At 33.6% G+C, this 12570-nt stretch overlaps 3 non-coding genes across 3 annotated transcripts; all 3 read right to left on the bottom strand.

Annotated features, from left to right (window-relative positions):
• Nucleotides 1-8417: 8417 nt before the first annotated feature.
• Nucleotides 8418-8488, bottom strand: Trnag-gcc (transfer RNA glycine (anticodon GCC)). The gene has a single exon. It is a non-coding gene; the product is annotated as a tRNA-Gly (tRNA).
• A 2393-nt stretch (nucleotides 8489-10881) lies between these two features.
• On the bottom strand, nucleotides 10882-10952 carry Trnag-gcc (transfer RNA glycine (anticodon GCC)). Its single transcript has one exon. It is a non-coding gene; the product is annotated as a tRNA-Gly (tRNA).
• Nucleotides 10953-12307: 1355 nt separating this feature from the next.
• On the bottom strand, nucleotides 12308-12378 carry Trnag-gcc (transfer RNA glycine (anticodon GCC)). Its single transcript has one exon. It is a non-coding gene; the product is annotated as a tRNA-Gly (tRNA).
• Nucleotides 12379-12570: the final 192 nt, after the last annotated feature.

Below are 12570 nucleotides of genomic sequence, written 5' to 3' on the forward strand. Positions count from 1 at the left end.
CATCCTATGCACTTTTTTGGAGGGGTGGGGGGGCTTCCGAATCTTGATGGACACAATCGCTGTTGTAGTTTTTGTAATTGTAAATATTGTTGACCGTTAGTATAAGTAGTCAACGACCTGTCGAACGTACACCAGCTTATGTTCATGAATATTTCAGTTATATTGAACTTTATTATCTCGTAAGACGAAGACTGGTAATCAGTATTTATAACAAACGTTTAAAATAATTAGTGTGTTTTTTCAATCTATGATAAAAGAGGCACGCGAGATCTCTTTCACTAAGACCGTACTGTAAACCCTTTCGTGGCAAAGCTTGCATTAATGAAATTAATTTTATTCTGTTGCTCGCATACACATTAATCCAAACACATGCTGTGTCGTGCAAATTTTGCTATATTATGATAGTTGACCACGTGCTGTTTATCGAAAGTCAGTTGGTCACGAGACCGCGAAAGCGGACTTCTTTTATATTCTGAATTGTCAGAGGAAAAACACAAACAGTACTTCATGATCGTATCAATAGTCCGCCAACAACCGACCTCGACAGTCACTCACCCTAAAAGTTCAATTACTCTGCATTATTATAACACCAGCAAGGAAAATCGGCCAGCAAATTTACATGTACAAATACCACATCCGCAACTGCTGAAAATGCGCAGCACTCAACGACAGTTAATTCCATTTCAAATGAACAAACGGACGAACAGCGCATCTACTGTTTGTGAATATGCGACCCTTTTGCGCCACGAACAACCTTCAGAAAGAATTATTGTCATGCACCAGTCAATTGTAACCACGACCCCCTTCAGGTCCGAGGAATAGTGGGGACTTTTACTTTCGGTCCAGCCAACCCCGGCAAAATCCCCGTCCTGCGGGGACGAACTGATGGTAAAATCCCCTGCCAAATGTCCCCGAACCACAGGGACCATAGGTTAGGCCTAGTCAGTTTAAAATGCCTTCCAGGCTAACCATCATTAAAAAAAGCCTGGACGGCATTTAAGAATGACTAAGGTTAGGCCCGTTCCCCGCTATATTTTGCGTGAAGACAAAACCACCGCATTCACCCGGCGTTTCAGGGCCACCTGAAAGGTAAAAACACGGCCCATTTCCTCGGCTATCCGCGGTATACCCTCGAACCTGGGAGCCGTAGTTACAAAACGATTACAAGAAAGACCATTGATGCAAAGCATCAAAGGGCGCCGTTTAATAGTTTATGCACTTGTTATATGTTGAAAAACAAGGAATGTCAAGGCCAACAAGCATATTATGGTGTATTGAACCGCATCTATGAAATTCTCAAAATGTTTGTAGTTTTCTGCATGACAACATAGGCAAAAGCATTGAAATTGAAAATTTTCAAGTTGAACATTTCATTAGGGGTGGGGTACATTAATGAACACGACAGAATTAGGGTGCTTGTGCACTGTACTTTTTGTCATTGCCACATACCCATATACCAAGTTTTATTTCAATACCATAAGAGTTTTAAAGTAATGCTCTGGTGAAGAAAAAGCGGCAAAGGACAATAATTACGTAATTAGCTTAAAAACAGCTAAAGTCATTGTGCACTGCACTTCCTCTCGTTGTGCTAAATACCATTGAATGATGTTTAATGAAATTCCAAAAAAAGTAGTTTTCTAGTTATGCTCCGGACAGGAAAAGATACAAAGGGAATAACTCTTGCAATACGCTGAAATAGAGTTATTGTTCATGTACACTGCAGTTCTAATCATATAGGGGGAGGGGGCAACGTCACCATGCTGAAATGACAACTTGTAGGGAAGAATAAGTTACCTCATTCATCATGAAGAAGTGATATGAAATATCAATTCAACAATTTGTGTTGTACTTTAATAAACATTATCATTTCGTCCAAAAGTTGCAAACATAAATAGAACATAATTATTGAACTGTAAAGTTGCAAACATAAATAGAACATAATTATTGAACTGTTATATAAAAAGTGAACATTGTTTACTAGATGAAATGCATTTATAACATAACATGCCTTGTTTTTAGCTGTTTAATAATACTAATGTTAACTTCTTCATTTACATAGTGAGGAAGAGTAGAAAATGGATGTTTTAGTTGATATTAACACAAAAACAAAATGTGTCTTATTGGACAATAGCATTTTTTCAAATATGATAAAAATAACGCATTCAAACTGAATATGTATCAGACTATGTATGAAGGAAATAATACTTTTCTATTTTTCACAAAGGCTTTGAAATACAACAATGCACATATAAGCATAAATAGGCCAAATATGCAAAAACAAAATAGTAAACAATGTGTGAAAGTGATACTGAACACTTAAAATAATTTTTTTGTGCATTAAATGAATATATACCAGAAAAGCAATACTAAATCAAGTCCAAAATGTATAATAACATGAAGAACACCCTTTATGAATATCTTCATAACAAATCAGAGTACATGTAAACAATAAACATTTATATCATTAGTATCAAATGTGTCCAGTTTAAAGTTTGTTTTCATTTGCATTAAATTACATTGTAATATATACCAGAAAAGCAATTATAAAAATCCTTAAATGTATAAGAAACTGAAGACAATAAAGAATAACACCCATTTATGAATATCTCCAAAACAAATCAGAGGTCACCTATATATAAAACAATAATCATTCGTATAATTAGTATCAAATGTGTCTAGTTTTGTGTGTCTGTTCATTATCCTTAAATGAGCATCTTTAAAGTGAAACTCTTATTTGAAATCAATACATATAATTATATATATAACACACATCAAATTGAGTGAAAAAACAATAACTACTTACTAAATAATGCATTTACTGAAATATCGTTTACTGATAACAAGCTTGTCACCCTGTTTATAATAGCAGAATGCATGGCAAATATTAAATGATCAATTGGTGATTGCTAAAAGATTTACTGTGGTCTACTATAGTATCACAAGGCAGAAATACCATGTTTTAAGTTCATTCTTATTAGCAAATTGAACTCCTTCATTAGAAACATTGTTGTTGACATCTATCAACCCATTTTGAAAAATGAAAACAATAATATTAATTATCATAAGTCTTATTGGGGAGTAAGAGTGCATCTTTAAATATAGTGTTTGTGTTTTTTCACTTAAATATGTAACAATTCAATTTGACAAATGAGACAAAAGTTAGGAAATAGAAGTAGTAATTGTACATAAAACAAAACATCAACACAAATTGACAAAGCTCAATATAACAGGAAATCTATATTATGAAAACACAAATCCTTAAAGGCCATAATTATTTGAACTGAATTAAGGTATAAGTAATACACACTTTTATAAAGCTTTTACGGACAACATAGTTATTATCATGGTACACTATGGGACTTTTATCCAAATTTTGAAGATTTTTTACTGTTAATTACAAATATTTTGTCTTTATTTGATTTTTTTCACATTATCAGAGATTATGAAATAAACACAACAGTTTCTGGTAAAATAAACTTCAGTTAACAGAAAAATTACGTTCAACCGAACACATTATTGATACACATGGAAAAAAATCCTTTTGATTGATCTTGTGAATCTTCGGAACAGAGCAGTATTTCGATGTTTGAAAATATATAGCAGTTTTATAAATTCATAAAAAATAGTTAATAATAAGACAACCTGCTGAAATCATTTAAATATTTTCTATGATGTCTAATGAGCAATTCAAATGACAATTTATGATAGTTTACCGTTCAGTTTTGAAGAAAATATACATAATGTCATGTAACTATACATTTTTATAACTAATAAAATGCTTAAAAATCAACCTTTTTCTTGTAAAAAGCTCAATTGGACATATTCATAAAATGTAATCATTCAAATAAATGAATTTTACTTATGATACTAACTAAGAATTCAGATTTAAAAACAATGAATGTACTTTTAAATTAAAATATGTAAAGAAACAAGAACACTAAGTAGGCGGTAATGCCCCTCCAAAAATGTCAGAGTGAAAGTTCTCAACTAATGTCTTTTTAATATTATAACATGTAAACAGTCTCTGCTGGTAATCGATGTCTATTTGTTTTATTTAGTCAATGGTAGTCTAACATTTAGAACTTTTCACAATAATTCTTCACTCTTCAACATTTGAAGTTTTGTTTGTTCCCATGCGTTTGTACTTGCAGTGTCTGCAGAGATGAAAATTACTCAATGCTGAGTCAAAGCTGATTTAACAGGTCTTTACCCATCTAGAATGTTTAGTGCTGTCAAAGAAAAAAAAGTACTTTCTAACTAATTTGTATAGATAATAATACTGCCATACATATACAAAATAAAATATAAACAGTTTAATATTTCTCAACATTATTTAAAAACAACAACAATAAGCTGATACATACATGTATATAATATAAAGAAAATTACTAAATTTATCACTAAAATTCAACATCACCACCACCATCACCACCACCACAACTACTGGATTATTGAAAACAGTGAGTTTATAAAACAACAAACACCAACTCAAATATGTTTTATATGAAATACTCACATCATCTCTATCAGATGTGGATAGACATGGATGTCAAATCTGTCTCAATGATCCAACAAAGTATTTAATGCAGGCTGGAATTCTTCATATAATAGTAATATTCAGTCCTTTTCCTGCCTGAAAGAAATTAAACTTCTGATTATCAACCAACAGAAACTACAACCGTAAAATACAAATGCACATGTATTAATTATACATTCTGCACTAATATCCGTTTTAGCCAAAAGTAAGGGTTGGTAGGCACAAATGTGTAGATGTTGTGCATATAATTGATAATGATTCACAACAGTATGGCGTTCAACGAGACCTACACCAAGCAAGTGAATGTCGCTTGTGTCCAAGCTGTTGTGGCTTCCAGCCCGAAACCATGTAGATCTTTTAATACAGGTTTATTTTGAAAATATGCAGTTTGTAAACAAATAATGGGTATTTTTAAGTCTAATATTTTTCTAAGATAAAACAATCAAATAAAAGATTACATACTCATATCATATACATAAATGATGTACATAAGTACATTTAAAAATATGTAAAATGTACATAATGCACCAGTCAATTGTAACCACGGCCCTCCAGGTCTGGGGATATGCCGGGGAAATAGGCTGTGTTTTTAACTTTCAGGTGGCCTCGCAGTGCCGGGTGAATACGGTGGTTTTGTCTTTGAGCCAGATATAGCAGGGAATATTCCTTACCTAGGCTCCCTGGGGTTCGGGGCATATGGCGAGGATTTGACCATCAGTTCGTCCCTGCAGGACGAGGATTTTACCCGGGGTTGGCTGGACAGAAAGTCAAAGTCCCAGTTATTCCTCGGACCTGGTGGGGCTTTGGTTACAATTGACTGGTGCATTATAAGTAGATGTAAAGTATGTAACATGTATATTTATAGTACATGTTGAAATATTAAAACGCTGTCTTAACGTTTAGCAAATAAAAATGATTTAAGAATTCCAAAGAAATTAAAAACAAACATTTTTGAACACATAAACTTACACAACTACTAAAGGATACTTACATGAATAGCCCTTTGAAAGGAATATCCCAATTCCATGCTGATTGTTGACATTAGTTTTTTTCGACAGAAACTCTTCTCTTACGCGTATAATTCACTTAATAATCCATGTTTTACTGTAATGACTCAAATTGTTAGATGTATCCTATCAACTGTCAGTGTGCACTTTTAGTGTTTACTTATTTTAAACGTATATTCATGACAAAACCGAGTTTCCAACTATTAATCGACGATGTAGAAATTCCATTATTGACCTATGAATAGCGGGGAAATACCTTCTGGTTCTAAAAATAGCAACATCCGGATATGTGTAGTGTTCTAAAAATAAAACAACTCGGGGGCAATCGTAATACAATTTTACTAATGTCACCTTCAACATATTAAACAATAAAGTTAGGTGAACATTAAATCCAATATCGATTAAATTAAAGAAAACAGCTAACCTCATTGTTTATTAATGCAGTAAACATAACAAATCAACATAAAACATAATTATTCCCATTCACATAATTACCGGTCCACACATTTTACATTTCATTCGGATCTCCTCCGAATATTTACATTTCCGGCACGTGATATTACAGTTAACCAATCGGAAAACGTAAACGAAACGGGAACAGTTATTAAGCTTATTTGTCGTTTTTCAAATATAATGTTTTGAAGGTAAATTGAAGACAATCTATTCAACCACAAATAGCATTTTTAACACCCATGCAATCGCCATCCATTTGCATTTTTTAATCATAATAAAATAACAGTAAAACCCAACTGTCAATCAACTTAAAAACCGCTCCTACCACTAACTAAAATAAATTCCCATTCCATAAAAGGCGCGCTCTTCAGAGCGGCGCCAATGAAGAATATATTTTCGGGTGCATTTCTTAACATTCAACACTTTATTTTTTGATATCAGCATGAATTAATTCCGTTGAAATTTGGCGAGTGTTTGTTAAAGCTGCACTCTCACAGATTGAACGTTTTGATAACATTTTATCTGTTATTTACTCATTTCTTTCAAATTAAACTTAGTTTCATACACAAGATCCAATGTTTTCGACATTTATTCAACCTTTAAGCAAATGTTTACGAAAATCCATGGAAACCAGTTATATAAGATTGCTGGCAAAAAAATAATTAAGTTCAAAAAATGATGTTTTATGCAATTTTCTTAAACCGTTAGTAACGGTTTAAGCCATAAAACAATATTTTTCGAAAGGAAATATGAAAATCTACCATCTGATTTTTTGTCAGCAATTTTATATCATTGGATGCAGATATTTACCCAAAAATTTGCTCTTTCCAAGACAAAAAATAAAAAAAAGTTGTTAAAATGGTATATCTGTAAGAGTGCAGCTTTAACACACGCCTTATCTTGAATTTGAACCATTACCGAGATTTGCGCAAAAAATGTTACATGATTAGATGATTGTTTGGTGACTTTTCCACATTTATGCACTTTTTAAAGCTTTTCTGTTTTGAAATGATATCGAACTTTTGAAAAAATGACAATACAAGTATTGAGATAGAGTGAACAGTTTTGGGAACTATTTTTGGTACATTTAAACACTGCAAGGGTAGTAATTAAGCCGATGCCAATAGGAATACAACAGTTGTGTCCCTTTTTCAAAATGTACTTGTTAATCGAAAGCGTTTCATCGTGTTTTAATAACAAAGTAACAGAAAAAATGGAATACTAGGTTAATTGTCATGAATAGAGAAAGTTTAGCTGGCTCAACTACGGAGTTAATCAGGTGAGCCTACGGCTCAGCCGATAAAATCTTTCGCCTTTCCAGATGAATTAAGTATCAACTCTGTTATTTTGGGTGATGGAACACAATCAAAACTGCCATTCTTTGCTGTATCTTTACGATGCATAAAACATGTATACAGATCAAAAGATGTTAAAACATATACAAATAAAGAAACATATTTAATTGTAAAGTTTTTTTACATAAATGTTTTGTTTCTAACTATTATAAGTCTAAGCACCTGTGATGAACAAATTATATTGAGCTTAAACAACTCGACAAGTTATTACAACATTATATTAATGATGTTATGTGAAGGTGATATGTTTTGTAGTTTGGAGGCAAACCCACTTGTCATGCTTGTGGACAAAAAACAACAACAAAAAATGCATGCGCCAGGCCAGGAATTGATACCGTTTTGCCTTGGTGTGGAGCACTTGCGCTTCTTTATGACTTCTGTTATGTTTTATTCAGATCTAATGAGTCACTCGTAATTTAAATAGTACTTATAAACACATTCTTTCTCTTTTGATCGATATTTAGGATTTTGATAATGATAATTATGCAAAAGGGTTGGGCATCATGTTATTAGGAGTATTAGAAACGACCCTCTCCCAATGGAGTGGTTAATGTTTTTAAGATGAGCTATGTATGAGATGACAGCATGAATTCCATGTTTAATTTGAAAGAAATATGTAGAAAACACGGTATTTTTTACCTTATGAGACTATAGTTATTCGCTGTAAATCTTTTAGCATTCACCAATCATTTAATATTTGTGTGTTTTTAGCTATTAAATACACGGTTACAATCTTGTTATCAGTAATTAATATTTTCAATAAATGCATTTCTAGTACGTACATTTATCACTCAAAATTTATGTTTGACATATATGTGTATGTATTGATTTTTAATAAATGAGTCACTTCAATTATTCCCTAATGGATCAAGTGCCTATTGATACTGAATTATGTTAGTACAGGGAAATAATTTTTAACTTGTATGTATTTGTTTTTTAATAAATGCTTTAAGTTCTATATGTTCAGTTATTTTACGTTGCTTTAAAAATACACGTTCTTGTACACCAGAGCGATGATGCTATGAAACCTCTGTTAAATGAGAATGCATTATCAAATAAAATATGTGCATCGGCCGGGAATCGAACCCGGGCCGCCCGCGTGGCAGGCGAGCATTCTACCACTGAACCACCGATGCCTACGTTGAACGTGTATACGCTTAAATCCGAGTGTGACTTTCATATAACACGCTTGTCTGATGTTTTATCAATGATGCGTGTTAGTCTATTACCAATTATTGATGCAACCCTTCATTCGAAAGAACTATTGAGATTTTGACTCTGCAAAAATGCATCCTAATTTCAAATTTTATTCTCATAAGCACAATGCATGCATGTTCATCCATAAATAATCTAATACCATGCTAGTGTATATAAGTAATAATTCATAGTTTGGCATCTTAAGTAACGTTTATTAAAAGTTTTTTTTTCTGATTTTAGGAATTCCTTAAGTTGTCAAGGAACTGTCATGTCCTACCATTCTGCTATCTGGGAACTTGCAAGTGCGTCATGATACATCGTTTCATTTTCAGGACATGAATGTTATTTACATCTTTTAATGTAATATTAAACTGTCTTACAGGGTCATTTGTTACTAGCAAATGGTTATTCAACAGATGCATTATATCATTCACTTCTCTGAACTGATATGTTGTTGATCTATTTTGTACCATCCGCGAATTATAAACTCTGAATTTCAAGGTAATGAAATTATGCTGATTCTGACTTTTGCAAATGACTAAAGGTCACAGTGCAATAAATTGTTATCTCCATGGCGACAGATAATACCCTTTGTTAATATTTGTATGTTTAACTCGATGTTCATGCATACTATTCCTTGTTGTTTACTTGACCGAAGTAGTGCCTTTTAGGAGTGGGAATTGAGCCATTGAACAAGGCGGCAGTTAGATTCCTTGCAATCAGACAAAATAAAATCATGTTCAAACCAAATACATTTGTACAAGAAAACAGTGTTGGTCGTTTTGCTTTGAAACAAGGATATTGTGTTGATCCATGTGTCATTTACCAACTACATCACTGTTCACCCTTATGCAAATAACCAATACCAAAATTGTTATATATGTGCTATTAATTAAGATAAGAGGTGAACATTGTGCCATTAAAGAAGACAAGAGGTGAACTTTGTTCCATACAAGACAAGAAGTGAATATTGTGCCATTAAACAAGGTAAGGGGTGAACATTGTGCAATTAAATAAGACAAGAGGTGAACATGAAGCCATTAAACAAGAAAAGAGGTGAACATTGTGCCATTAAACAGGGCAAGAGGTGAACATTGTACCATTAAACAAGACAAGAGGTGAACATTGTGCCATTAAACAAGGTAAGAGGTGAACATTGTGCCATTAAACAGGGCAAGAGGTGAACATTGTGCCATTTAACAAGGCAAGAGGTGAACATTGTGCCATAAAACAAGACAAGAAGAGAACTTTGTTCCATACAAGACAAGAAATGAATATTGTGCCATTAAACAAGGCAAGAGGTGAACATTGTGCCATTAAACAAGACAAGAAGAGAACTTTGTTCCATACAAGACAAGAGATGAACATTGTGCCATTAAACAAGACAAGAGGTGAACATTGTGGCCTTCAACAAGACAAGACGAGAATTTTGTTCGATACAAGACAAAAAGTGAATATTGTGCCATTAAACAAGGCAAGAGGTGAGATTCGTGCCATTAACAAGACAAGAAGTAAACATTGTGCCATTAAACAAGATAAAAGGTGAGCATTGTAACGATAAACTAGGACACAGTGTTGATCATTGCGGCATTAAACAACTTTTGCCATAAAGAAAGTTCGACAGTGACTGTGACGATTTAATAATTTTAGAAATAAAAGAACTTCTCTTTAAGAAATAAAATGAAAATATTGAAAATAACTAGAATGTATAACAATATGCATTACCCTAGATCTGATCTGGCTCACAAACTATTCAGCCTTAAAACATAATTATAGAGATGGGAAGAGGGCATTGAACTTAAATGGTATAAGGATGTAAATGTGATAGAAAATTGAGAAAAAGCGCATGTTACGCTGATTAGGTTGTATCCGCCCTATTTAAAAACAAGGAAAACATTGAAATAAAAAGGTATTTGGTCTCCTTAAGAATGAACCGGCACGTTCCGGCTATCGCACTCTTAGAAGCATCGTTTTGTTGATAGGTACTTTCATTTTTAGAACTGTTTTCGAATGCTTCATTAATGTATTTCAAGGCATGTATCAGGGGCTGACCCAGGATTTGAAGTTAGAGGGGGCGTAACTTAGGGGCGTAATCCTTTGACTCGCGCCCCTCCCTTTGGTGGTTTGGGGGTTCGGTGGTACTCCAATTTTTACAATTTCTAGTCCGAAATGGTGCAAATTGGGCGTATTTTATTACTTATTACTATATTGAAATAAAAAGTAAACTAGGATGATTTTATGGGGTCGCGCGCCGGGATCTGCTTAGGTGAAAGATTAATGTATTTTTTGAACTAAAATTACACAGACATTTTATTCCGTTAAAAAGAACATGTGCATCGGCCGGGAATCGAACCCGGGCCGCCCGCGTGGCAGGCGAGCATTCTACCACTGAACCACCGATGCGGACATTGATATTTGGACGTTTTTACGTTCCGTTCAATACGCTATGATTATACGTTGACGTGCATGATACGCGTGTGCCCTAAAGGCTTGTTTTATTTCAGCAGTGCTCTCAATCATGCGCAAAAGTTTTAAAATATATCGCTGCTTTAACGTTTCACACATCATCCATTTTAAAAAAGGCAATACCACGAAGTAAATACAAGCGTTTAAAAACAATTCAATATATCATTATAGCAAAAACGCGCTGTCCGTCCGTTAGTTCATTTGAATAGTTCATTAACACAATTGTCTCATTCTTATCTGTTGCATACGATGGAATGTTGTGTTATCACTATATTCACGGTTCGTACGGCCACAGGTCAAGGTCATAATTAAGACTCTGGATATGATTGCAAAACAGTAATTATGTTTGAATTTGCATGATTGCTGTTCAAATCGAACAAACAATATATCAGGTGTATCAAGCGGCACAGATCGTGTTTATGATGGAGCCACATTAACTACTCAACAATATTTTTTGGCTCTAAAGAACTCCACAGGGAAACTTATAAATGTGTAATAGAAATAAAATACTTAATAAAAAATCAATTAAAAGGACTGAATTTCAATTAAAGGAATCGCCCGAGAATTGCTAATGTCAAAAATCTGTTCCCATTTGAAACCCTTATTTAGATTAATCTATCTATGAGATCGTATTTAATGACACACGTATCAATACGCTGGCCGCAATGAAGAGCAGAAGGGTCGACACTTTGATCACGTTCGATGACAATTAACTTATAATTGCAGTCGCATTATTGTTGTATGGCACAAAAAAAAACCCTACTCCAAGTCTGTTCTTTATTTTCTAGCAATATTTTGTTGTTGTAGTTGAAAACTCACCATCCGCTATTCGGTTATACGTATTATAAATTATATCACAAACGTTTCATTAGGACCATCAATATAAACGTAATGGGGCAGTAATGAATTAAAAAGATGATTCCTACAACCATTCCTTTTTAACTTAATGATATAGTGCTGCATATTATTGTTCAATTGTTTTTTCTAATATAAACGATATTCCGGATAAAAAAATATTTAAATGTGTAAAAAGGTCTGGCCACCAGTTATTAACATCATTAGGACGGTCCTCCTCTTATGGGCTGGTTAATGGAGTCATGATGATCAAGCATATATATGTCAATAGAAAAAACAGGTTTGAAAAGTATACCCATTATAAAACAGCGTGCAAAATTAAACTGAAATGACTTATTACAGAAAAACTGATACATGAATGTATATCTATTTTGTTACTTAATACGTTAATTCTATATTTCAAAGTAAATTTCATTGTACATCTGATAATAAAAATATGCATCGGCCGGGAATCGAACCCGGGCCGCCCGCGTGGCAGGCGAGCATTCTACCACTGAACCACCGATGCTTACGTTTATACGCTGAAATCAATGACGTTTAAATCCTACGGTGACGTTCATATAACACGATTGCTCAACAGCCAAGGACAGCCGTACTGTCAATGATGCGTGCTAGTTTATTATCTATCATTGTCGCAACCTTTCATTCGTAAGAGACTTAGCCATGAATAAAGGATCATTATGGTGCAGTTGGTACATTA

Source organism: Mya arenaria, chromosome 7, assembly GCF_026914265.1.
Source record: "Mya arenaria isolate MELC-2E11 chromosome 7, ASM2691426v1".
Taxonomy (NCBI): Eukaryota; Metazoa; Mollusca; class Bivalvia; order Myida; family Myidae; genus Mya; species Mya arenaria.